The sequence below is a fragment of the Protopterus annectens genome, chromosome 2.part2 (assembly GCF_019279795.1).
Source record: "Protopterus annectens isolate FY-2018-M chromosome 2.part2, PAN1.0, whole genome shotgun sequence".
NCBI classification, from domain to species: Eukaryota; Metazoa; Chordata; order Ceratodontiformes; family Protopteridae; genus Protopterus; species Protopterus annectens.
Window position 1 is genome coordinate 1,097,242,751 of NC_056730.1, and position 26,789 is coordinate 1,097,269,539.

Consider the following 26,789-nt stretch of genomic DNA (forward strand, 5'->3'; position numbering starts at 1 on the left):
GGCCGAGACCTCTGTTTCGGCCCCGCCAGCTAAGCGGGCTTCTCCTCCGGCCTCCTTGGCTGCTGGCTCTCCCCCCCCCCCCTCGGCTCCGGTCTCCGGTCTGCTTTTCACCGTGGCCTGAGGAGGAGGAGACCTGATCTCCATCGAGGCTATCGAGGAGGCACTCAAGGCCTACCTCGGTAGCCTCTTCGAGGTCTACGTACAGCCTTTCTGACGCCGATCTGGACCGGATGATAAGAAGGTTCATCCAGGCCCAGATGCAGATGGGAGTGCTCCTGCCCCCCCCCCCCTCTGGGGGGGAGCTCGACCCCATTTTTCAAGCCCATAGCTCCTTCTCCGACCCGCTACCCGGGTTCAGAGCGTTCGGAGCCGGGTAGCTTCGGAGCCGGGGGTGGGTCGGCGCCGATAGTACTAGGTACTTCGGATCCGACCCTGCCCTTGAGTGTTTCGGATCCGACCTCTCGGAGCCTGGCTCCGAGCTTCAGATCTGGGGGACTTAGCGTGCCTTCGGCGCCGTCTGTGTCGGAGCGCACTGGTCCCTCGGATCCGAGTGTCTCGGGGCCGGCTCAGATCCACTCTTCGGATCCGAGGGGGAGCTGACTTTCGGATCCTTTGGTCGAGGCTGGCTCCCCTTCGGCTTTTGATGTAGTGGAGAGGGCTCTGTTGAGGGCTTCCGGACCCCCGGCACTTGCTTCGGCTCCTTCCCGCGCTCCATCTGCACTGGGTCAGGCTTCCACCATCCGGCCACTGGGACAGCCCGCTTCAATGCCTCAAGCTGTTCCATTGGAACAAGACACTGCTTGCGAGGGCTTCTCGGACAGCCCCCCCGAGGAAGCACCTCGCAAGCATACATGTAAAAGGAGGCACATAGACTCCCCCGAGTCTTTAACAGAAGACACGGATTTGGAGGAAGGGGAAGGCTCCCCAAGATCACCCCCCGAGGATGTCTCCTTTGGAGACATCATGGAAATGCTTCGCATAAGGGGTGGGTGGTCTGCCCCCAAGTCTTCCTCGGACGAGTCCATGTTCTTGGAGGCATTCGAAGCGGGCCCGTCTACCTCTTGGGTGTCCCCTCCTGCCGACCCCCTGGTGGACCTTATTACCACCAGGGCGTGGAAGGAACCAGACACCGTGGAGCCAATCCCCAAAAGGCCAGACAGAATACATAGCCCCCCTGCAGACCGTGCCCACTGGAGTAAGGGGCCTCCGGTAGATGCCATGTTGACGGCAGCAGCTACCAAGAAGAAACTCCCCCAGGAGAGTCCTTCAGTCCATCCTCCGAGCAAGGAGTCTTGGATGATGGACCGCCTGGGGAAGCGAATGTTTAGTTCAGCGACCTTCTCGGTGAGGGCGCTCAACTACTTGGCACATCTTACCAGGATGCAGCGCGATCTTATTAAAGAATACGCTGCATCCCCCCCAGAGTCCATGTCGAAGGAGGACAAACTTTTGCACTCCACCCGTATGGCCACTCTTCGATCCGTGACGAATACCTCTATGCGGTTGCTGTCCCATGCTACTGAGGGAGCCGCTAGAGCTGCAGGAGTAGGCCTAGTCACTAGACGTCAGGCCTGGCTCCGTCATTGCCATTTCACGGAGCCCTTCAAGGCGTCCTTCGCGAACGCCCCCTTTGATGGTTCTGCCCTTTTTGGCAAAACGGTTCGCGACACCTTGACCCAGAGCGAAAAGGACAGGAAGACGCTGTCTGCCATCTGAATCCGCTTCTCTGTACCCCAGAGGTCCTGCTCTAGGAACCAAAATGGCCAGAAGAAGATGTGGTTCTGGAAGTCGCAGCAATCCCAACCCGCTCCGGACAACCAGTCCTTCCGTGGCAGAGGAGGACAGGGAGGATGCCGCCCCAGGGACAGAGGGGCTTCCAGGAATTTAGGGTCCAGAGAACCTTTCTCTGAATGGCCCGCGCAGCAGCCCTGAGGGGTTGCCCAACTGCTCCACTCTGGAGGCAGTCGGGGGACGTTTTTCGGAGCACCTAGCGGCATGGGAGTCCATAACATCAGACCGCTGGGTCCTCCGCATTATATCCAGAGGATACACGATCCCCTTTCATCACATTCCAAAATTAAGATCACTCCCCGACGTTCCACCCGGTCAGTGGGAGGCCACTTCAGCAGAAATTGGCCATCTGCTAGGGAAAAGAGCCATCCAGCCCGTCCCCCCAGACCAGATCGGATCAGGGTTTTACTCCAGGTTCTTATTAGTTCCAAAAAAGACGGGGGACCAAAGACCAATTTTAGACCCGTCCCTGTTAAACCTGGCAGTTCCCAAGGAGAAGTTCCGAATGGTCACTTTGCAATCCATCCTCCCCCTCCTGGGAGAGAATCACTGGATGTGCTCTATAGACCTCAAGGATGCGTACTACCGCATACTAATGGACAGGCGCTCCAGGAGGTTTCTTCGCTTCCGGCTGGGAGCCAGTCACTACCAGTTCAGGGTCCTTCCCTTTGGTCTCACCACAGCCCCCAGGGTGTTCACCAAAGTATTAGCAGTAGTTGCGGCCCACCTGAGGCTTCAGGGGGTGCAGGTCTTTCCGTACCTGGACGACTGGCTTCTTACCGCCCCAACAAGGCATCTACTATCCTTGGCGCGAGACTCCTTTCTTCATCTAGCTCCCCGCCTGGGCATCACAATAAATGTAGCAAAATCCAACCTGGCTCCTACTCAGTTGATAGATTTTATAGGTGCCAGGTTGGACACAAGGGAGTTAAGAGCATTTCTCACAGCCGACAGAGTTCGGAATCTGCGACTCCAGGTGCGGGCCATCCTCCACTCCAGCTCAGTTCCGGCGGAATTGGTCCTGAGGGCTCTAGGGTCCATGGCGGCAGCGATATATCATCTTCCACTCGCCAGGTTCAACATGCGGGTCCTTCAGTGGACACTTCAAGTTCAGTCTTACCTTGCTCTACCTCTGCATCATCCCATTGCGATCAGCAAGGCTTGCAAACGGTCTCTCTTGTGGTGGCTCCATTCTCAGGATCTCCACGGAGGCTGCCCCTTTTGTGCTTCTCCCCCTCTCGCCACGGTGACCACGGACGCCTCCCACCTCGGGTGGGGGGGGGGCATTTTGCAGGCCAGACGGTCCAAGGCACGTGAAACGACTCAGAGACCTCCCTGCATATCAATGTTCTAGAGATGAGAGCAGTGCTCTTGGCGTTGCGAGCACTTCAGGACTTTCTTCCCCTTGGAACAATTGCGATTCAGTCAGACAACATGTCGGTGGTCTGGTACATCAACAAACAGGGGGGAACCAGATCTTATCCTCTATGTCGGGAAGCCATGAGAGTGTGGGAATGGGCGATCTCCACCAACCGCTTTCTCATCGCAACGCATATTTCGGGTCGGTCCAACATCCTTGCGGACAAGCTCAGTCGCACCATTCTCTCCCCGTACGAGTGGTCTCTCAATGCTCAAGTAGCGAAACGTATCTTCGCACGGTGGGGAACTCCTTGTTGCGATCTCTTTGCGTCTCCCTTAAACACCAAGTGCGACAGTTTTTTCGCTCTAATCCCTCCTCCAGGGGATTCCCCGAGAGACGCTCTGGTGCATGCTTGGCCTCCCGGTCTTCTTTACGCTTACCCCCCTTTGCCTCTGATGCTCCAAGTTCTTCAGAAAGCCTCTCAGTTGGGGTGCAGAATGAGCCTCATTGCCCCATTCTGGCTTCGACAGATCTGGTTCCCTTTCCTAAGGTCTCACTCTGTGAATCCACCTTGGATTCTAGATCCCATTCCGGATCTGATATCACACCCATCGAACCTACCAACTCTGAATCTGGACAACCTGAAGCTAACTGCCTGGCTGCTCCAGTTCCACTCCTAATTAGGACTCTCGGTGTCTCGTCCCCCGTTAAGGCCATCCTGGTAGCGGCTCATAAACCATCTACCTGAAAAGTTTACCGCAGTAAATGGAAACGATTCTCCATTTGGGCGGAGCGGCAGGGTCTAGATCCCTTCACGGTTCCCCTTCCTCTAGTGCTAGACTTCCTAACCACTCTTTTTAATGATAGTGCCAGTAGTTCAACGGTTAAAGTGCAGCTTGCGGCCATTTCACACTATCATGTTGGTCATGACTCTGGACCTCTTATGTCCGCCAAATTATGTAAAATCTTCCTAAAAGGCACCTTTCTCATTAGACCCCCTGTCAAGCAGACGGTTCCACCGTGGGATCTTTCTTTGGTTCTTCAGGCCCTGACCGCTCCCCCCTTCGAGCCTGCGGCTACAGTAGATCTTAAATTCTTGTCCCTGAAGACTGCTTTTTTAGTAGCCATTACTTCGGCCAAGAGGGTTTCGGAACTTCAAGCCTTATCCATGAAGCCTCCTTACTTGGTCTTCCATCCGGACCGCGTATACCTCAGGACCAATCCCTCCTTTCTTCCTAAGGTAGCTTCAGAAGCAAACATTAATCAGTCCATTAACCTCCCTGTTTTCTTTCCTAAATATCAGAACAAGGGTGAATACAAGCTGCATTCCTTGGATGTTCACAGGCAGCTTCGTTTTTATCTTAACAGGACAGCTGGTCATAGGCAATCCAACCAGTTGTTCATTTCCTTTGCCAAATTCAATTTGGGTAAACCAATTTCCAAAGTCTCCTTGTCACGATGGATTTCGCAGTGCATTCTTTTAGCTTACCAAGCTTCTGGAAGGCCCGCACCGGAGGGAGTCCATGCGCATTCGACCCAGTCAGTTTCTACCTCAGCGGCCTTTAGAGCTAGGATTCCTCTGGATGATATTTGTTCAGCAGCCACTTGGGCTTCATCTCATACCTTTATTTCTCATTACAAGCTGGATATCACATCTAGAGGTAGAGCATCCTTTGGCTCCGTGGTGCTCCGGAATATCCTTCCATGACAGCTGCCCAAGATTCAGGTAGCTGGGGACTCTGTCCCACAGGTTGCCGACAAATGAATCTCCTACTTCAGATTTAGAAGTTATGTACTTACCATAACGTTCCAGCTGAGTAGGTGGATTCATTTGTCTGCAACCATCCCGCCCTCCTATCCCCCTGGCCTTGTCAGTTTCCTGCATATTATGTGTTACCCTTTTTAGGGTATTTTGATTCAGGGCAAACTCGATCTGAGGTCATGTAGGGAGAGCAGGGCATTATGGGTGAGGGGAGGAGCCAAGAGCTCTGATCCATAGCTGGATAAACCATGTCGGTTCGGATCCGATATCGGATCCATAACCCACAGGTTGCAGACAAATGAATCCACCTACTCAGATGGAACATTATGGTAAGTACATAACTTCTAATTAAATGATTCCTGGCGCCAGAAAGTCTGCTCTTCAAATTTTCCCTTAGAACTACCCAGTCTTCTAATTTTATTACTCAAAAACTACATTGTTTTGCTCAGCACTTGTTCAAGACTCGTTGCAAGCACTAAACAAACTACAAACGACTGCAGCACTCAACTTTCCTCACTTGTCAGGAGGAGAAGTTTTTTAGTACTTAAATTAAATAGCACCTATCTAGGCATGTCTAAGGGTCAGCTCCCGGTGTTTTCTCCTGTCCACCTGATGAATCTGGGCATCTTGAGGCAATGTAACAATTGCCTCATGTACACCTACAACCCACTCCTCCTACCACCCAACACCACAACCTGTGAGAGATGCAGATATATAACCAAACTGGAAGCCAAACTCTCTCCAGCCAAGACTGGACTAGACAGTCAAGAGAAGGTAAACACCTACATCACACCATACACAACACACAGTCCATCAAATCACACACCACCTAAACCCACGCATAGTAACACAAAACACACACCTACATTCGTGGAGGCTCTCAATAAAAATCTACCCAAACAATAGAGACCTCCAAAGCAGAAACGCAAGCAACCATCACCCCCACTACCCATACGACACACAGACCACAAAATCAGTGTGCCACTCAACCTCAGGTCTTAAGGCAAAACAACATACCCAACACACTTGTCATAGGCGACTCTATAGGCAAGCACACTGATGCCCCACTCACCAGGCTAAACAAGGAGAAAGTTACTGTCAGCTGCCTGTAGAGTGCCAGGATCTGCCACATAACGCACACACTGAGGTCACTCCACAGCAAGTACAAATATGACTGTCATTGTCCATGTTGGTGTGAATGACCTGAGACGTACCTCCTTGGACTACATGAAAAGAGACATGGAAGAGTTCTCGTATCATGTAGCCAAGGCAGGTATGACCCTAGCCCTGAGTACCATCCTGCCATCGCCCAGAATGATACAACAGTACAAGGACAAAATGATTGACTTCAACAATTGGCTAAGCTTCTGGTGTCATTCAAAGGGGATCCAGTATCTGTCTTCCTGGGACGGCATGATCGACAGACCACAATGCTTTGCCAAGGATGGCCTGCATCTGTCGCCCCTGGGATTCCGGAAACTGGCTAAGGCTCTTCCCACCCCTATAGTGCTTTTTTTAGGCAAGGTTCAAATGACAAACCCACCACTGTAGCAGGTACATGCAAGTAAAAACTGAGGGTAGTGCTACTCAGTGCTAAAAGTCTAAACTTCAGAATGCACTCACTCGAAGTACTTCTCAATATGGAGAACATCGACATCTGTGCAGTAACAGAGACCTGGTTCAAGGATCCAGATAGCACCACTGCATTACCACGCTATAATTCATACCACACTTTTCGACCACCTAACCTGGGCCTAAACACTAAAGGAGGAGGAGTGTCCGTATTCATTAAGGACATCCACACCTCCAGGCTAGTTGCTCAACATAATGTGTCCGAAATTATCCAAGTGCAGCTAAAACTGGGGCAAGACTGCAATCCAGGTTGTAGCTTGCTACAGATCCCCCGCCATGCCCCAGGATCCCCCACTCCACGTTCCTCGATATACTGGATAATATTAAGGTACAGTCCAATACCTTAATAATGGCATATTCCAACTACCCCACCATCAACTGGGAAAACTCAAGTAATAACTCATTAGCTCAACGCTTTCTGGAATTCATAAATTCCAGTGCCCTGGATCAGCTTGCCCATAGCCCCACCAGGGGTAGCAATATCCTGGACCTGGTCATTACCAACATGGGTAAGCAATTTTCCACTCCAGAGGTCAAGCCCTCACTGGTCAGATCCGACCATAAGCTAATCACCCTAGACATCAACATTCTGCCTCCACCCCCCATTAAGGAAACCACCGTAAAAAAACTTCTCCAAAGCCAACTTCACACTTAAGACAGAAGTGGCAAACTTCACTACACCTGTGCAGACGGATAATAGAGGTACGACTGCAGAATCCTATACAAATGCACTGTATAAACACATACACGAGTGCATGGATCGTGCCATCCCCAACAGAACCAAGACGCTATCCTCCAAAAAAAGGCAGCCAATCTGGTGGTCCCCTGCCTATAAACAAACTCTACAACAGAAGGAAAAAGCTGTTGCAAAAAAGAGTAAAATCCCCTGATTGCAGGAACTCTCTGGTCACCCTCAGTAAGAAGCTGAGATCCCCCAAAGCTAACTACGAAAATAAAATTGCCACTGATTCTAAAGACAACCACAAAACATTCTACAGCTATGTCAAGAATCTCAGTGGCAACACTCAGACCTGCTCTGAGCTACAGCACAATGGCACTAGATATACAGAACCAACTGATATTGCCAACATCCTGGCAGACAGGTTCAGTGTAAACTTTACCCCACCCCCAAGGGTCCATCCCTGTACCGGAAGAATGCATAGCCCCTGTAATCACGGATGCAGAAGTTAAGACCGCACTCTCCAAAGCCAAAAATACAGCATCCATGAGATCAGACAACATCCCAGGCTGCATTCTGCATGAACTACAGAACAAACTGGCACCCCACCTAAGTACCATGTTCAATCATAGCATCACTTAAGGCTTTGTGCCTACTAAATGGCGCACAACGGCGGTTATCCTACTTCACAAAGGGGGCGCCACCACGGACCCTGGGAACTACCCCCCCCCCCATTTGCCTGACGAGCCTGGTCTGCAAGGCCATGGAACGTATCATCATGGAACTTATAAACAAAGACATGGGTAACCTGCAGATGCTGAACCCCACTCAATTCGGATTTGTAAGAGGAAGATCATGTCTTCTAAACCTGATTGACTTCTTTGAAGCAGTCTCCAGAGCCATGGACAAGGGTAAGGTGGTGCACACAGTCTATCTTGACCTCGCCGGGGCTTTCAACACAATACCCCACTCTAGAATTATAGATAAACTCACCAGACTGGGCATAAATCTCTATGTCACAAGATGGGTGGCCGCCTAGCTCACTGATAGAACCCACACAGTGAAAGTAGCCAACTCCAAATCCGATTTCAAACCAATGACAAGTGGAGTACCACAGGGTTCAGTCCTGGGTCCTCTCCTGTTTGGCATAGTCCAGGATAATACAGCAGGTCTTTGGCTAACAAAGTTCACAGATGACTGCAAACTGGGAGCCATAATAGAATTGCCTAATGATGTGGACACTCTGCAAAGGGTCCTCACTAAGACTGATGCTTGGTGTCAAAGCCATGGCCTCAAGCTCAATGCCAAAAAGTGTATTGTCATTCCTTTTGGGGAAAAACACTGTACCCGTGAACTACCACATAGGTGGTAACTTACTTAACACTGAAAGTGTGATAAGAGACCTTGGGACGCAGGTGGACACTAGTCTCTCCTTTGACAATCACATCGCCACAGTAGTCAGGAAATCCTTTTTTGTGGCACACCTCATCACTAAAGGGTGCTCCTCTAGAGAAAAAGAGGTAATTTTTCCTCTCTACTCATTCCATCATAGAGTACAACTCCCCATTTGGCATGTACCTCGCAAGACATCTGCAACAACTAGAAAGGCCTCAGAAATACCTCACTAAGAGAATTACCGGCCTCAAACAGATGCTATATGCTGACTGCCTCAAAAAACTCCAGCTCTACTCCGTCACCTATCACCTACTCAGAGGTGACCTCTACTTAAAGAAACCCCAATCTCTCTCCATGCCACACACTCCAGGGACCTAAACCTTGTCACGACAATAAACAGAACATGCTGGAGGGATAGATCCCTGTCCCCGAGACCCCCTATACTCTGAACAGACTACCCTTTCATGTCAAGCAAAGCTCCTCAGTAGCCCTCTTTAAGAGGAATCTAGACAATTGGTTGGGAAATCGGAAATTCACCCTGGGGATCACCTCTGTGGCTCTGCTTGACAGGGGCACAGGAAAATAACTTTCTTGGGTGGCAAAAGCCAGGGAATTGTTTGGCTAGGCTTGTATAGGCCCTGTGGCCGATAGCCTAGTTACCTACCTATGAACCTGTGTTGTCACAAAGGGGGGGGGGGTCGGTTAGACCCCTTTGATGGAAGCTCGGACATGTCAAGTCCCTTTGCCTTAGATCCGTGACTGGTCCAAGTGTGAAATAACAGATTCATCCCTGGGGCATGGAGTTGGATGAGTTTACATTTAAATTGCCTAACGAATTTTCGGTGACCATGGGTTGTCGAATGACATCTGTCTGACCCGCGTTGCTGATCTTTCCCTTGCACGAGTTCCATTTCAGTGAATGCTCAGTGCATTCGCAAAGATAAGGTCGGTCATTGAACTAGAGATCATGGTACAGTGGGAATTGGGAAATGTACCCTTTTCCCCACTGTAGTACAATCTCGGAGTTTGAATATATATTTGTAGGGGGGTGCAGGGGGGCTTGCCCCCTGCAAAATCCTTATCTTACATCTGGTGCAGTGCAGGACTGCATTCTGTTAATGTCGAGTAAGGTCGAATTTGCATATTAATATGTGGATTCAACATTTTGCATGTTGGTACACTCCCATTTTCGGTTTTCCAAGTCGATATTACTGTATTTCAGCCAACTGCATTTCATACTTATGGTAGTAAAATGGATGGGATACAAGGACCACCGGGCCAGTATAATGACAAAAAGGAAGAGGGAAATATGAAAAAAAAAACAAAACATTAAAATTTCCCTGCAGAGTACTCTGTTAGAAACATTGGATGAGCAAATAGCTGTATCAGCTTAATTGCCTAGACATAGTGAGATCTTATTAAGTTTAATTTTTTTTGACTACCAAAAAAAATTGGTAGAAAATGAAATTCAAAGCCTAAACCAACTGTATTTAAAATATGGAGTATTATAAAAGTGATAAAAGAACTAGAAGAGGGATATTTAGTAAAGGGAAGGAACAGACTATGCAGGAATAAATGGACATTGTAGGAACAATTCATGTAGAATAATATTCATTAGGAAGAGGGGTGAGGTTGATGGGAAGGCAGCAATTCAGCAATTTGTGTAATGTTGGACGGATGATAGTTACAAAGAAAAGATATGTAATGTATAATGTATATAAATGGCAAAATTATATGTTTTCTTTTTTGTTAATGTATGCTTGCCTATGTCTTAAGTGATAATTCAGTAAAGGTGTTTAAAAAACTTCTCATTTCCCACAAAGATTAGGGTTTCCTTGTGGAGTAATCCTCCTTTTATTCCCAGAGTAGTATCTGAGTTTACTTTGAGCAAATCTGTCTAACTCCCTGTCTACTTTCCAAAACTTTAAAAAAAGGGCAAAAAGATTCTTCATACTTTGTATGACCACAGACAACTCTGATATGATCATAACAGAACTAAAACTTTCAGAAAGTATGTTTAGTTATTCATTTCTTATGAAGGTAAGAAAAAAGGAATGCCTGTGCCAAATGGTTGCCACGTGCTATTTCCTTGCATTATACCCACTACAGCAAACCATTTCCTGGCAGGATTAATGCTCATATTGGCTTGGTTTCATCAGTGGATTTTGGGAAAGGGTGGATTAGAAGTATTTTAAAAGCAGCATTTTGCTCCTGTATACATAATTTTACAAAGCAGTACAAGCTAGATTATTTTTCCAGGTATAGAGTAGACTTTGCTAGGTCCATTCTCCTGGAGCTCTTGGCCCATCATCCTTTCTATTCTGAGTCATTATAAGCTACCGTAGTCTACAGCTATAACTAAGGTTACTGCAGCACTGATCAAATGATAAACATTGTACAGTTAAGTAAATTTACCATGATGGTAGATATTTGAATTATCATTGCTACATTAACTGCTTCCTCCCTCTTCCGTTCCCTTTGTGATGTGTGTGTGTATGTGTGTGTGTGTGTGTGTGAATATATATATATATATATATATATATATATATATATATATAAATGTGTGTGTGTGTGTGTATGCAAGTATGTGTGTGTGTGTACATATTTTTTGTTTGTTTCAAGGCTGTGCATATTGATTTTTATTTATCTAGCATTATATTGTTTCAGGGCTCTAGCCTCCCTCTTTCAACTGACTTGAAAACTCTGTAGAGCTTGGTGCTCAAACCATTGATTTTCTGCAGCTCTGCTGAAGCTGTCATTACTTTGGGTAAATTGAAACTGCCTTTGGAAGCTGGCTGGCTCTTTTATTTTATGCAGGATATAACCCATACTGTTCAGTCTGAATTACTATGAGTATTGTAACTTTACTTATACAACTGTATCTGTGGGGCTATTTGATTTGTGGAGATACAAGAGATCCAGGACTATCCCTAATAGCATTGAAGGCAAGGCATAGATCTCCTCAGAAGTCTGTAAGGTTCTGAATAAAGAGAAAATAAAGTGATGATATTAGGAACATCTGAGGTCTTTTTAGTTGTTTGATATTCAATATTTGGCTTAATTAATGCTCACTGTAAGAGGGTAGTGACTTCTTTAGATCTGGATGATCCTTTGAACCAAAAAACAAGGAAGATAAACAGTGCCTCACCAACAAAAAGACCAAAAACACAAGGCACAGAAAGTAGTAGAGCCCAGATCAAGTTGAATTCCAAGTAATCCACTAAAAGGAGAGACTCAGCCATGAATATGTTGCACACAAAACAAAAAAGTACTTTATTAGCACTTAACAGTTATCACCGCATTTTTGTCCATTTAATACGACTTCAGATAATACCAGTTTCCCCAGCATCCATTTTTTAAAATGTCATCCCATAAATACATTGCTTATTCAGTCATCCCAATGATATAATTCAGCATCCTATGACCAAATAATTAAAATGCCCTGTTCTAAAACCAAAAAAACACAACCTAGGTCTCATAGCATGATGAACTGTTGATACTCATTCTCAAAAGCTACAGTTGGCTAAAATCAATTATGATGAATAAAATAATTGTGATAAAAAAATAAAAGATCCATTCAATTAGTATAAAAATATAAAGCACTACCTAATATTAAAATAAAAATTAAATCAACACTGTCACCTTGTGACCAGAAAGCATAAATACTTGTAAAGTCCCACATTTAAACCCAGTAAACTTAAACACTTTTTAACTATACATACCTTTTATATTAAAATAATGTGCAAATAATTTATGCAAAATCTTTATACCCTTGATGCCCTAAATTTCAAAACCGGGGTGAGAGAGAGAGAGCGCTTCATTTAAACCAGGTGTTTTGTTGGCCTGTAAAACTAGTTGCCAATATAATTCCCAGAATCCTAGTCTGCCATGGCCACCCCTAAGGTCTTGTTCTACTTTTTCCAAGACAGAGAACTTCAAACTAGCCTGCACACAAATTAAAGTGTTCTTAAAAAGTGCATTTTTAACATCATTATTCTGTATCTCATATAAGTGTTCATAGATTCAATTATTTAATTTACGTGTCATCTTTCCTACATAAAATGCGTCGCATTTTTACATGTTGCTAAATAAATCACCCCATTACTATTACAAGTAGAGAAGGAAGTAGCCGTACTATATCTATCTCTGGATATTAAACCTTTTTCATTATTAATTATGAATGGACATTGGGCACAAGCCCCACATTTATATGTCCCCACCCTTTTACTGTTATTACTTACCCAATCCCTAAATTTATTATTTTCTAAAATCTTTTTAATGTTATAACCTTTCCAAAACACAAATTGTAACGGTTCCCTAAATTTTTTTCCAAGTTAGAGTAGCTGGAAAATATCTCCCAATTTTTGCTTATGATGTCCTAAGTTAAAAATGTATCACTACTGTAATCCGTAATAAAGGATCCTTTATAAGTCATACTCATTTTTACCCCTGTCTATCTCTGATGTTAAATTCAATCTCATTTTTTTTGGTGAATATCTAGTTCCTTACCCAAAATTGTTCCATATTTGACCTGTCTTCCTTCTTTTATCTCTTTCATAATTTCATTAGTTAACCTACTCTGGTATTTCCTTTCTAAAAACATCTCCCTTATCTTATTACATTCTTCCAAAAAATCTTGATCATCTAGTGTCATCCTTGATTCCCTTCTAAAATACCCTTACACCATATTATTTTTCTTCCTAAAAGGGTGGGCACTGTTGAAATATAAATATGAGTTAGAAAAGGTATCCTTCCTAAAAATTGTCAATTTAAACCCTTCTTTTTCATCTAATTTATGGATTGTGACATCTAAATAGTCCATTTTCTCCCTTGTAATATGGTGTGTAAATCTAAGGAAGTCTGTAGTGGTGTTGATGCATTTTAAAAAATCCTCAAGTTCACTTTCTGTACCTGTCTAAAAAATACAAATATCATCTGGGTATCTCTTACATAGGTTCCAATGTTTAGCTAACCTGGAATTAAAAATGTATTTTTCTTCTCAAATGGAAAGTACAATATTGGGGTATGTAGAGTCACAACATGTTCCCGTAGCCACCCTAATTATCTGTTTAAAGAATTCTCCATCAAAGAACAGGAAATTGTTACATAAGACTTTCTCCATCAATTCAAAACAAACCTTAAATTCATCATTTGTAAATTGCCTGTTTTGTAATAAATCATCCTCAAACCATTCAAGTCCAACTTTGTGTGGTGTGGACGTAGATGGGTTTTAGAGCCATTTGCGGCCACTATGGGCCTAAAAGGTGGATCCATTACATTTTTATGGATCTTAGGGATCCCAAACAATGATGGTATCACCGGTTTATCTAATGATAAATACCGAAAAGTATTTTCATCAATCATTCCATCCTCTAATAAATCTTTTAATATTAAATCAATTCTGTGATATGCTATGCTTATCTCATTCTTAGATACTGTACTCTCATCATTTTATAAGTGCATAATTTTGCTAACATGTAAAATCGTGTCCACCAAATCAATCCCTCCCCCTTATCCGGTTTCATAACTCTTTAAGTATTTATTTTTTCTTAATTCTTCCCATAACTTCTTTTCTTCTCTGGAGAAGTTGAAGAATACCTTATTCACCTATATTCTTCTCTCAACTTTCTTTCTACATGTTTCAGAATTTCTTAACTGTGGTTGTAGGGGAGGATTAAATATACTTTTCTTTCTCGAGATCTCTTCATCCCCTATTTTTTTTAATTTTTCCAAAGAGAAAAGTAATTCCAAATTTTTCTTCCTTACAAATAATTTTAAATCTGTCGACACTTTACTGATTTCACCTTTTTTACTGGGAATAAAAACTCTAAAACCCACCATTGCTAAATTTTTAGATTTTAAGCTAAAGAAGATTTGGACAGAGCAAGATGGTATTTTAAAATATTCCTTGGATTTTTTTTGAGGGATATAAAAGCTGAGTTATACAAAAAAAGGGTTTGATCTTTGTCACTATAGATATTCAGGATTTGTTTACTGTAATTCCACACAAAGTTGGACTTAAATGTTTTGAGGAGGCTTTATTACAAAAGAGGCAATTTACAAATGAATTCAAGGTTTGTTTGGAAATGATAGAGATAGTCTTATGTAACAATTCCCTGTTCTTTGATGGAGAATTCTTTAAACAGTTAAGTGGGGTGGCTATGGGGGCATGTTGTGTCCCTACATATGCCAATATTGTACTTTCCATCTGGGAAGAAAAATATATTTTTAATTCCAGGTTAGCTAAAAACTGGAACCTTTACAAGAGGTATCTAGACGATGATTGTATTTTTTGGACAGGTACAAAAAGAATTTTTTAAAATATATCAATACTACGACAGACTGCCTTAGATTTGCACACCATATTACAAGGGAGAAAATGGACTGTTTAGATGTCAAAATCCATAAGTTACATGAAATAGAAGGGTTTAAATCAACAGTTTTTAGGAGGGATACTTTTATAACTTATATATCTGATATTGTTAATCCTCATTCATTCCTTACGTGTGGGTATCGGTTCTGACCTCGGAACCGAGCCGGCCATCTTTCAAGCTCGTGTCAGCTACAAACTCTCGAGCTAAAACTCTTCCCCATAATTCCCCTCTCCCTGTTACCCCAGATTTCATTTGCTGTATTGCCATTTCGGTCGTGTCAAGCTACTTCTCTTGAGCTAAGTACAATATTTTTCTTCATACTAAATTCTAAAACAGCCTTTTCTCACAGAAAAGTTATCGGATAGTTTTCTCTTACCTTATCGCATTTAGCGACTATCCTTTCTTGAATCTTTTCATTTCTTTCCTCCCTTTACCGCAAGGTAATTTCTTTTTTACCATCATTGGTAAACCCCCTTTCCTCCTTACCTTCGGGTAATTCATATACCATTGCTGGTATTTTTTCTCGGTTTCCTTCTTTCTTTCTAATATGGCAGTTAAGAAAAGGTAGTCCAAGATTTAAAAGATGTTTAGACTGTGGCCATAAATTGCCTACTTCAGATGCACATTCCCTCTGTGTCTATTTCTTGGGTGTGCCTCATTTAACAGTTGACCCGCCCTGCGGGATTTGTAAGAATTTCTCTAACAGGACATTGATTGAGAGAAAAAATAAATTAATATTGAAGGGGCTACTTAAATCTCCTTTTTCAGAGGCTATTTTTGGGTTGGAGGCTTCAACCCCTTCAAGATCCCATAAGAAAAAGAGTGATGAACATATAAAGGCCAAGTCTCTTCCTTCGACCCCTACTGGGGACCCCCAAGAACCGAGACCCAAGAAAGCTAAGCTTTCCAATTCAGATTTGACTTCTTCAGCTCCAGCGCTTTCGGTACCTAAACCTTCGGCAGTGAGGCCATTGGCGCCATTTGAGCTTCGGCACTGACTTGTGTGTCCTTTACCGTATCGGTACTGAGGGGCTCCTTGGTTCAGACTTTTTTACTGGCACCGACTGTTCACTCGATGCAGACTGTTACGACGTCGATGGATTTTTCGACATCCCTTTGCCTTCTCGGCTCCGACAACTTACCCGGAACCGACTACCCTCTCAGAACCGACCATTCAGTTATCGGCACCGATTTTTTCAGTTCCACCCTTAGCGCCGACAACCACTTCGGTACCGACCTTATCGTCGGTGCAGACCATAACTTCGGCACCGATGATTTCCTCAGTGCAGACACCTGTAGTTCAGTCCTTTACAGCCCCGTTGTTTTCAGTGCAGACCTCTGAGGTGGGCACCGAGCTTGCTCCATCTTTGGATAGACCTGACTCCCCCTCAGCCGTGCCTGTGAAATCCACTAGGAGCCTCTCTGAATATGATGTGTTGCGTCTTGTGGATCAAGTGCTTTTGGCCAGAGGTATCTCTCCCCCTAGGACCTATCCTTCCTCGGGAGGTGATCACCCTTTACCAAAGACCCCTACTTATTCTCCTCCTTCATTGCCTTTGAAGCCCCTTGATATAGCACAGTCTTCCTCCTCTACGGTTCCCTTTATGGACCTCACTAAGGAACCACAGTTGCCTTTGTGGCAGGAGAGGTTTGCTATGACCCAGGATGTCAGCTGTGGCATACATAATTTGGTGTTTCATAGCCATCCAGGGACTCCGAGTTGGCAGGCCGAGCCACTTAGGAGAGGGGTGACCTCTGCCCTGGGCACTCACCCCCTCTTCAGGTTGACTGGCCTTCCAGCTAATGGAGAAGGCTCTGACGTTGGTTGGCGATCCTGTGCTATCACTCTCCCCGCCCTCCTCTGGACTGCAATGTACACAAGTCACTCCTAGTGGACACCTGTCACAGGAGACCCCTTTTGCACTATCTTCCCCAGCTTCTCCTTCTGAGGAAGCTCATCAAAAGACCTCGTGCAAGAGGAAGCATATGGACTCCAAAGAAGAGTTCCTTACTGAAGACACAGACTTTGATGATGGGGAAGGGTCCCCTCTCTTACCCTCTGACGTATCCTTTGGTGATGTTCTGGAAATTCTTAAACAGAGAGGTGATTGGCAGCCCTCCAACCCGACCTCTGAAGAGTCTGTGTTCCTGCAGGCCTTTCGTGCCCGGCCCCCTATCTCTTGGGTTACTCCACCTGCCGATGAACTGGTCTGGCTCGTTTTGCAGCGTGCATGGAAGGCTGCTGACACCACTGAGGCCATTCCCCAGAGGCCAGATAAAATTTTGTCCCCTCCTGCTACTGATCCCCATTGGTCCAAAGGTCTTCCTGCAGATGCCTTGGTGGTGGCGGCCGCAACTAAAAAGGACCTGGGGGAAGAAGAAAACCAGACTGTCCATCCATCCACCAAAGAGTCCCGGGCTCTGGACAGAATAGAGAAGTGTACTTTTGCATCAAAAGATTTAATTTGAGATCTCTGAAACTTTGGCTGGAGATGTGTCTGATGAGGTCCATGACAAAGTGGCCTCTCAGCTAGCCACCATTGAATCGATATCTAACTCCTCCATGCACCTGATATCTCACGCATCAGGAGCAGCAGCTAGAGCGGCGAGTTCAGGCATTGTTCTGAGACGACACGTCTGGATGCGCTTGTGTAATTTCATGGAACCCTTCAAGGCTTCCTTTCTCAGTGCTCCCATCGAAGCCTCTTCATTGTTTGGACCCAAGGTTAAAAGCACACTGGCCAGATGTGAACAGGACGCTAAGACCCTTTCTGCTGTGGGTGTCTGTTATTCTTCCTCTCAACTGGCTTTCTCCAGAAACCAGAAGAGTCGGAAGATATGGTACAAAAAGTTTCGGGGTCCTTTCTGTGACACACAGGCCGAGTTCTCCCCTAGAGGCAGAGGGGGAAACTAACAGGGAAGACGCCCTTTTCGGGGCAGAGGGGGTCCGCGTAACCAGGGTTCCAGGGACTGTTTCCCGGACCAATCCTACCAGTGCTCCTGAAGAGCGGCCCAACTGCTTTCCTCTGGAAGTGGTTGGGGGTCATTTCTCTTTGTACTCTTCTGCCTGGCTAACCATTACCACCGATTCTTGGGTACAAAGGATAGTAACCAGAGGTTATCATATTCCCTTCGACCTTTGACCCGCTTCACTAACAAACTTACCCAACGTTCCACCCAGTCAAAGCGAAGAAGCAGCATTAGAGATTTCAAAACTGCTAAGAAAAAGAGTCATCCAAATAGTCCCTCCAGACCAGATAGGATCCGGATTCTACTCAAGACTATTTTTGGTGCCAAAGAAAACTGGGGACTGGAGACCAATCTTGGATCTCAGTGTACTGAACAAGCTTGTAAAACTACAAAAATTCCGGATGGTCACAGTACAGTCTATCCTTTCCCTTTTGGAAAAAGACGATTGGATATGCTCGATAGATCTTCAAGATGTGTACTACCACATAAAAGTGGACAGACCATCAAGAAAATTCATTTTCTTCCGTGCGGGAGCCAGTCACTACCAGTTCAGAGTACTGCCCTTCAGACTCTCTGCAGCCCCCAGAGTGTTCACAAAGTGCATGGCAGTTACCACAGCTCACTTGCGACTACAAGGATTCCAGGAGTTTCCATACCTAGATGACTGGCTCATCTCCGCCCCCACCAGACATCTATTGGAAGAAGCCCTGGCATACTCTTGCCTCTCTGCAGAAAGGCTAGGCATAACCATAAACTGGCAAAAATCCAATCTCACCCCATCTCAGTCCACAGAATTCGTAGGGGTCATCTTGAATACAAAGAATTGCAGAGCATCCATTCCAGAGCACAGAATTCTAAGGATAAAGCAACAACTGATCCCAATCCTTTCAAGGGAGAAATCCACAGTTTATTCTGTTCTACAGTTATTGGGTTCCATGGCAGCCTCCATCACCATTGTCCCCTTGGCCAGGTTTCACATGAGACTTCTACAATGGCTACTGTTCACCCAATGGTATCCCTTTCAGTACCTTCTTTCAGCCAAGATTCGGGTAACTCACAGGTGCAAACAGGATTTAAATTGGTGGATGGTCCACAGCTTGTCACAATGGTCTCGCCCCTTCTCCCCCCAACAGCCCAAGGCTACAGTGACCACGTTCGCCTCCCTGATGGAGTGGGGGGCTATGTCAGGGACAGACAGTCCAAGGTACTTGGTCGGAAGTGGAGGCCCATCTGCATATAAATGTTCTAGAGCTGTTCTAGGGCATTCCATCCCCTGCTGCCGTCTGGGGCTATTGCGATACAATTAGACAACTGGCGGTGGTCTGGTACATCAACAAACAGGGCGGAACCAAATCTTGCCCACTCTGTTGAGAGGCCATGAGGATATGGCATTGGGCGATTGCTACCAACCGTTTTCTTCTAGCAACGCACATTCCCAGGAGTTCCAATGTGATAGCAAGCAAGACTCAGCAGGTGTATACTACAACCTCACGAGTGGTTCCTGAATCCCTTGATAGCAGCAGAGATTTTCAACCACTGGGGTCTTCCTTGCTGCGACCTCTTTGCGTCCCCGGCCAACTACAAATGCAGCAACTATTTTGCCCTGATTCCCCCTCTGGGACAGTCACCCAGGAACGCTCTAGTCCACGATTGGCCCTTGGGTCTACTTTATGCATTTCCACCTGTACCCCTCATTCCCCAGTTTCTGAAGAAAGCCCGCCGGTTGAAGAGCAAAGTAATCCTCATAGCACCATATTGGCCTCGTCAAATTTGCTTCCCCTTTCTTTGGCCTCACCAGCTAGATTAACCGTGGATTCTCTATCCAACCCCGGGGTTGATCTCCCATCCGCAGAATCTGATTCACCCCAACTTGAACAGTCTGAAGCTCACAGCTTGGCTCCTCCAATTCCCTTGATTGCCAGGCAGAATGATCTTTCTTTGCCAGTATGTGACATTCTTATTGCATCTCCCAGTGGTTATACACTTCATTGAATTTTGCCTTATGGTCTTTGAATTTTATGGAACACTTCACAAGACTCCAAAGGGATCTGATTAAGGAGTTATCCAGTACCCTTGCAGGAGCCATATCTGAAGGAGTCCAAGATAAGGTTGCTTCTCAATTGGCCACCCTTGAGTCCATATCCAACTCGTTCCAGATGCTCATAGCACATGCAGCCAATGGGGAAGACCAGAGCATTGTGTTTCAGTATAGCTGTAAGGAGACATGCCTGGATGCATTTATGCAAATTTGCGGAGCCATTCAAGTCTTCATTCATCAATGCACCTTTTGACGGATCATACCTTTTTGGCCTAAAGGTTCGAGAGATCTTGTCCAGGTGTAAATGGGAAGACACTTTCTACAGTCGGCGTACATTTCTCTACTCCCTAGTGGTCCTTCTCCAGGAATCAGAGGAGTGGAAAATGTGGCTCTGAAAATCCAAAGGGCCTTTCCAGGATACATGTGGTAGCAGCTCCCCCAGGGGCAGAGGGGAGAGCTTTAATGGAAGATGCCACCCACGTGGCAGAGGTGGCCCACAAAGTCACAGTTCCAGAGATTCTTTCTTTGCCAGACCCTACCAGTGCTCCTGAAAGGAGGCCCAATTGCTTGTCCCTGGAAGCAGTCGAGGGATGATTATCCTTGTACCAACACACTTGGCTACAGATAACTACAGATGTTTAGGTTCAAAGGATGATCACCAGAGGATATGCCATTCCCTTCCACTTCCTTCTCAATAAATTCAAAAGAATCCCCAATGTTCCATCCAGTCAGAGGGAACCAGCAGTTCGAGAAGTCAAAAAAACTCCTAGAAAAAAGAGATATGCAACAGGTTCCCCCCAGATCAGAAAGAATCCAGAATTTACTCAAGATTCTTTTTAGTGCCAAAGAAGACAGGGGAATAGAGACCAATTTTGGATCTCAGTGTTTTGAACAAATCTGTTCGACAAACAAAATTCTGGATGCTCACAGGTTCAGTCCATCCTTCCCTTTTTAGAGAAAGACGATTGGATGTGCTCAATAGATCTCCAGGACACGTATTCCCATATCAAGATGAACAAGCACTCCATGAGATTCCTCCTCTTCCGGCTGGGAGCTCGTCACTACCAATTCAGAGCCCTGCCCTTTGGCCTCACCACAGCCCCCAGGGTATTCACAAAATGTATGGTAGTGGTCGTTGTCTCACTTGAGACTACAGTGACACAGAATTTTTCCTTATTTGGTCAACTGTCTCATCACTGTTCCCACCAAGCATCTCTTAGAAAAATTAAGAGACTAAGTCCTTCAGACTTGTGCTTACCTGGGGATCACAATAAACCACGAGAAGTCTCAACTGGTCCCAATGCAAAATTTGGAATTTATAGGGGCAAATTTGAATACAAACACTTGCATAGATTCGCTTCTCTTCCCTTCTCCCATATAGAAAAGATCAGACTTCAAGTCAAAAAAATTATCAGCAGCAAGACAGTAGCAGCATGCCTGGTCCTGCAGGCCTTAGGGTCTATGGCAGCGATCATTACTTTAGTACCTCTAGCAAGATTCCACATGAGGGTTCTGCAATGGCTTTGAGCATCCCAGTGGTCCAATCTTCTTCAACCGCTGTTGCATCATGTTTTGGTAACCAACTGTTGCAAAAAGAATCTTTTCTGGTGGATCCACTCTGAAGAGATTCTTGTGGGATGACCTTTCATCTCACCTCAGCTCCAGGCCATAGTGACCACTGATGCCTCCCAGATCGGATTGGGGGGGCATTATCTGTGCAAGTCGGTTGAAGGCACTTAGTCACTCATAAAGGCCAGCGTGCATATCAGTGTTTTAGAGATGAGAGCAGTGCCATTAGCATTGCAGGCCTTTCAAGCTGTTCTTCCTCCAGGGACAATTGCGATCCAGACAGACAACATGTCAGTGGTCTGGTATGTCAACAATCAGGGAGGATCCAAGTCTTACCCCCTTTGTTAAGAACTGCTCAGACTTAAGCAGTCTCTTCCATCCACTTTCTAATAGCAGCGCACATCCTGGAGACCTCGAGTATGTTAGCAGACAAGCTGAGCAGATGCATTCTCATGCCTCAAGAGTGGTCTCTCAATCCGAAAGTGGCACAAATGACTTTTTGCCAGTGGGGCCAGCCTTGCTGCGTCCTCTTTGCATCACTTCTAAACAAGTCCAGCAGCTACTTTGCCCTGATGTTCCCGCCGGGGAAGTCCTCGAGAAACACTCTCCTTCACGATTGGCCCTCTAGACGCCTTTCACCAGATTCTGTTAATCACTCAATTTTTGAATATAGCAATCAGGTTGAAGAGCAAAGTGATCTTCATTGCCCCATTCTGGCCTTGACAGATTTGGTTCCACTTCCTCTGGCCTCAATTGATTCAGTAACCCTGGACTCTGGACCCAGCTCCAGATCTCCTATCCCATCCAGAGGGATTAGTTCATCCGAACCTTCAGAACCTAAAGCTCACAGCGTGGCTTCTCTGCTTCCATTGATCACCAGGCATAACATTCTCTTCTCCAGCCCTTAAGATTATTTTGTCATCTTAAACCCTCTACTACAAAACTTTATTGTAGCAAATGGAAGAGATGTTCATGTTAGGCTCATGATAACCTTGACCCTTTCTTAGCTCCTGTCACAAACATTTTAGAGTTTTTGACCTTGCTTTTTGAAGGAGGGGCTTCTGCTTCTACTATCAGAATTCAACTAGCAGCTATTTCAGATTTTCACAGTGGTTTACAGAACACCCTGTTAATGTCTCATAAATTCTGTAAGGCTTTTCTGAAAGGGACCTTGATGCTGAAGCCTCCTTATAAAGACGCACATGTCCCATGGGATCTCAGTTTGGGTCTTCAGATTTTAATATATCCCCTTTTGAACCTACAGCCACTTGTGAGCTAAAGTACTTGTCCTGGAAGACAGCTTTACTAATTGTTATTACCTCTGCTAGAAGAATTTCGGAGATCAAGGCACTATCTTGTAAACCTCCATATTTGATTTTTCACTGAGATAGGGTTTCTTTAAGGCCCAAACCATCTTTCCTACCAAAGGTTGTTTTGGAGACAAATATTAACCAGACTATACATTTACAGACTTCTTTCCAAAATTTTCAAACAAAGGTGAATACTGTCTTCATTTATTAGATGTCCACAGACAATTGCACTTTTACCTCCATAGACCAAGACTTATCAGAAAGTCTGACCAACTGTTTATTGCCTTTTCTAGTACTAGACTAGGCAGACCGCTATCCAAAGTTACGCTTTCTCGATTGTTGAAATACTGCATTTCCTTCATATACACCAAGAGGAATGTTAAATTACCTGGACCTTTTAAGGCACACACTACCATAGCAATAGGCACTTCAACAGTTTTTCACTCCAGGACCTCCTTGGATGACATTTGTGCAGCAGCAACCTGGGCTACCCCACATACCCTTATTATTGATTATAAATTGGATCTGTCCTCCAGAGGCAGAGCTTTCTTTGGTTCTGTGGTGCTGAGGAATATCCTTTCATGGGTCCACCCAAGGTAGAAAGTAGCTGGGAACTCTGTCCCACATGTCAAGGAATAAATGAAGATTGACAACATCAGGTGAAGAAGTTATATACTCACCATAACTTTTCATCTGTTTTGTCGATCTTCATTTATCTTCGACTCCCTCCCTCCATCCCCTATTCTTTTTATATCTCTTGGTGGAATGAGCTGCATCATTATTCATACTTCTTTTTAACTGTCCTATACCAGATATGGTCTCCACAAAAGTAGTCACAGGATAAATTACTCTGTCAGTCAGCAAACTTAATCTGAGGTAAAATGGAGAGGAGCATTCTGGGTAGGGATAAAGCTCAAGAGTTTTTGGTCCTCACGGGCTGTAGTATAGTCTAGTCGGAACCGAACCCCACCCGTCAAGGATAAATGAAGATCGACAACACAGATGGAAATTTATGGTGAGTACATTATTTCTTTTTTAAGTCCATTTTTAGTAGACTAGGTATTTATAGGTGCATGTTCTTGCTGAGGGGCCTTAGTATCTAAAAGGGACTTGAAAAGTGGCTCCCAATTTTCAGTCACCTGGAAACTTGATTAGTCAGAGGTCGTGGTTCATGGTCTGGAGATCAGAAAAGTTGTTGTTGTTGTGTCTTTCAGCTTTTCCCGGTTAGGGGTCGCCACAGCGGAACTCCAGTCTGCTAATGATTGGTAGTTGATTTTTACGTGCTGAGTTACCAGCCCTGACGCACAACCTTCAATGAAGGTATGCCCATTCACGCATGACTCCACGCAGCAGACGCTCTAGCTGAGAATCGAACCGGACAGCGTCTTACTGTGAGGCGACAACGCTACTGCAGCACCACCACTGCAGTAAATGCTGAAAAGAAGAGATCCCAGGACTGAACCATGTGGAAACCCCACAGTTCACCTTACTTTCTGATAAGGAATTTGCTGTAACTCTGCTGTATGGATAATGTCTTTTAGACAAAGAAGTTAACTTTATTCATTACACAAGATCTACTCTTGACAAAGCCAAACTGCTGTGAGTCTAGCCTGATGAGATTTTTTTTAATATTGTTGTTTATTAGGTCAGTTGCACTATGTTCTGTGGCTGTGCAATAAAGACTTGTTATGCTGATGGGCCTATAATTCCTTGGGTAAGTGTTGTGGCCACCCATGTGGAGTGGCATCACTACTGCTGTTTTCCAAACGTCAAAGACAAAGCCTGTGGCTAAACTCAGGTTAAATCATTTAAGGAGCATCTCTGCCAGGATTTGTTTAGTACTGTTTATTAAACAGCTAGGTATATTACCAGGTTCCATTAATGAAGTATTTTTAGTCTGGGAGAACACCCTCAGTATATGCTCTTTAGTGAAGATGGAGGGGCTGAGAGGTTCTGGGAAAAGTAGTCTTTGCCTAGTGATTTCTGGGGTAAAATTGATACTGAATTTGTTTGCTAATATATTGGCAGTGTCTTCTGGAATCCTGCATAAGTGGGTTTTTTATTAGCTATATACTTAAGGAATTTGTTGCATTTATTGTAGAATTTGTTGGTAGACAGGGTGGTTTGTTTTCACAGTTACCATTATATTTGCATGTGGTTGGGACTGCCAGTGCAATACATTTATCTAAGTGGGCATAAAGTTCAATTGTGAAACTACCTGGATTGGCACCATCTGGGGTGAGGCTACTGTAAATGAATTTTGAAACTTTTAATATAATTTGATGAGATTAGTATGTCTGAAATTCCCAAATTCTCAGATCCTGGTTTCAGTGGATCTAGATATTTGGAAGGTGAAGGAAACAAGTTTATGATCTAACTTAACTGGGAAAGGAGATAACCAAGGGAATAGTACATGAGGAAGCTGTGTTTGTACGGGCCAAGTCAGTAATACTGCATCCTCTAATGGGTTTCGTAAAACAACCTGGTCCAGGCAGTTTTTGTTTATTAAATCTAAGAAGTTTGGGACATATACTACCTTAGAGGTATAGGTACTCCAGTTTACTGAGGGGTAGTTAGTCCCTCCAAGTAATGATGTTCTTGTTTATAAGGAGTTTGTCAAATACATTTAGGAATTTTACATGCTTTTCATGTGACACAGACGATGTCCTGTAACTGGCTATGGATTTAGTCCTGTTTAGTGTGATTTGGAGTTCATTGAGTTCCATTTATGGAATGGTCCCTAACAAATATGGAGACCCCACCACAATTGCTATCAGATCTGAAGACGTGGTGGGTGCAAAACCCAAGTATGCAGGGAGTGCTTTCTGAACATTTCAAACAAGTTACAGTAGCGACACAGATATGCATGTTCTAAATAAGGAGATCCTCAAGGTCAGTCAGTTTTTTGTTGTGACTTCTGGCACAGAGCAAAGCTATCTTAATGTGATCCTGTTCTAGGTTTGATGTTTTAGTTATGTTGGGATGTCCACTAGCTGGACTTTGCCTACAAAAGTATGTGGAAGCACTGGAAAAAAGGTGCAAGTTATCCTTTGCAAAGCAAGTAGGCTTGTCATGCATCTCAGCCCATGCTGACACGTAGTGGATCCCCTAGAACAACACCAGCTATTTAGATAATTGTTGTCAATTATCTGTTCTTTCATATTTCCTGTGATTTCCTATGATGTAAAAAAGGAATATGTCCTGTGATGTGAACTCTAGTCACACTTACAAATCGTTCTGTTACAAGAAAGGAACAGAGGTGAACGTGCTTATTTTTCTTTTTTTCCCATCATTTATTTAATATATTTCCAAGTACTTCTTGTACAAACCATAAAAGAAAGGAGTAACATAAGATGACATTATCTCATGAACAAATGTACCTTGGTATGACAATAACAAGTACCTTTTACAAACTTATCTTTAGATGTCAAATTATGAATTCTAAAGAAACAGGTCACTGATATATTTACTTAAGAACATTTATAACAATAAAAGGTGTAAGTTTGAAAGTAAGTGGCGAGTAAAGAGCTAAATCTAATTAAACTATATACAACCATCTACATTTAGTGCTACATTGTGTTAGGAATGATGATAATACCTAAATTATTAATAGATCAAAGATGAGTTATCAGAAACTTTCGCTAATTAATTATCAAAAGGAGAAGACTTCCAAAGTGAGTAAGGGTAGCTTGATACCATTGTTCATGTTATAACTTGTTTCAAAATTTGTTCAAAGATGAGGTTTCAAAATCTCTGATATTTCTCACGTTTGTTTTTATTACCTAGAATCAGCTTGTGGGACATAATGTATTTAGAGGCCATGTTAATAAAGCACTTCCACTCTATTTTGGTTCTATCAAGCAACATGCTTATTTTTCACGCATCACTTAACAGTGCCTTTGTAATGTA

At 44.4% G+C, this 26,789-nt stretch overlaps 1 protein-coding gene across 1 annotated transcript in view; it reads left to right on the top strand.

Moving 5' to 3' along the window:
• The window catches only part of PNPLA7 (patatin like phospholipase domain containing 7), a gene marked incomplete in the record, with an annotated part of 4,152,928 nt that overhangs the window by 2,021,177 nt on the left and 2,104,962 nt on the right, over nt 1–26,789 (top strand).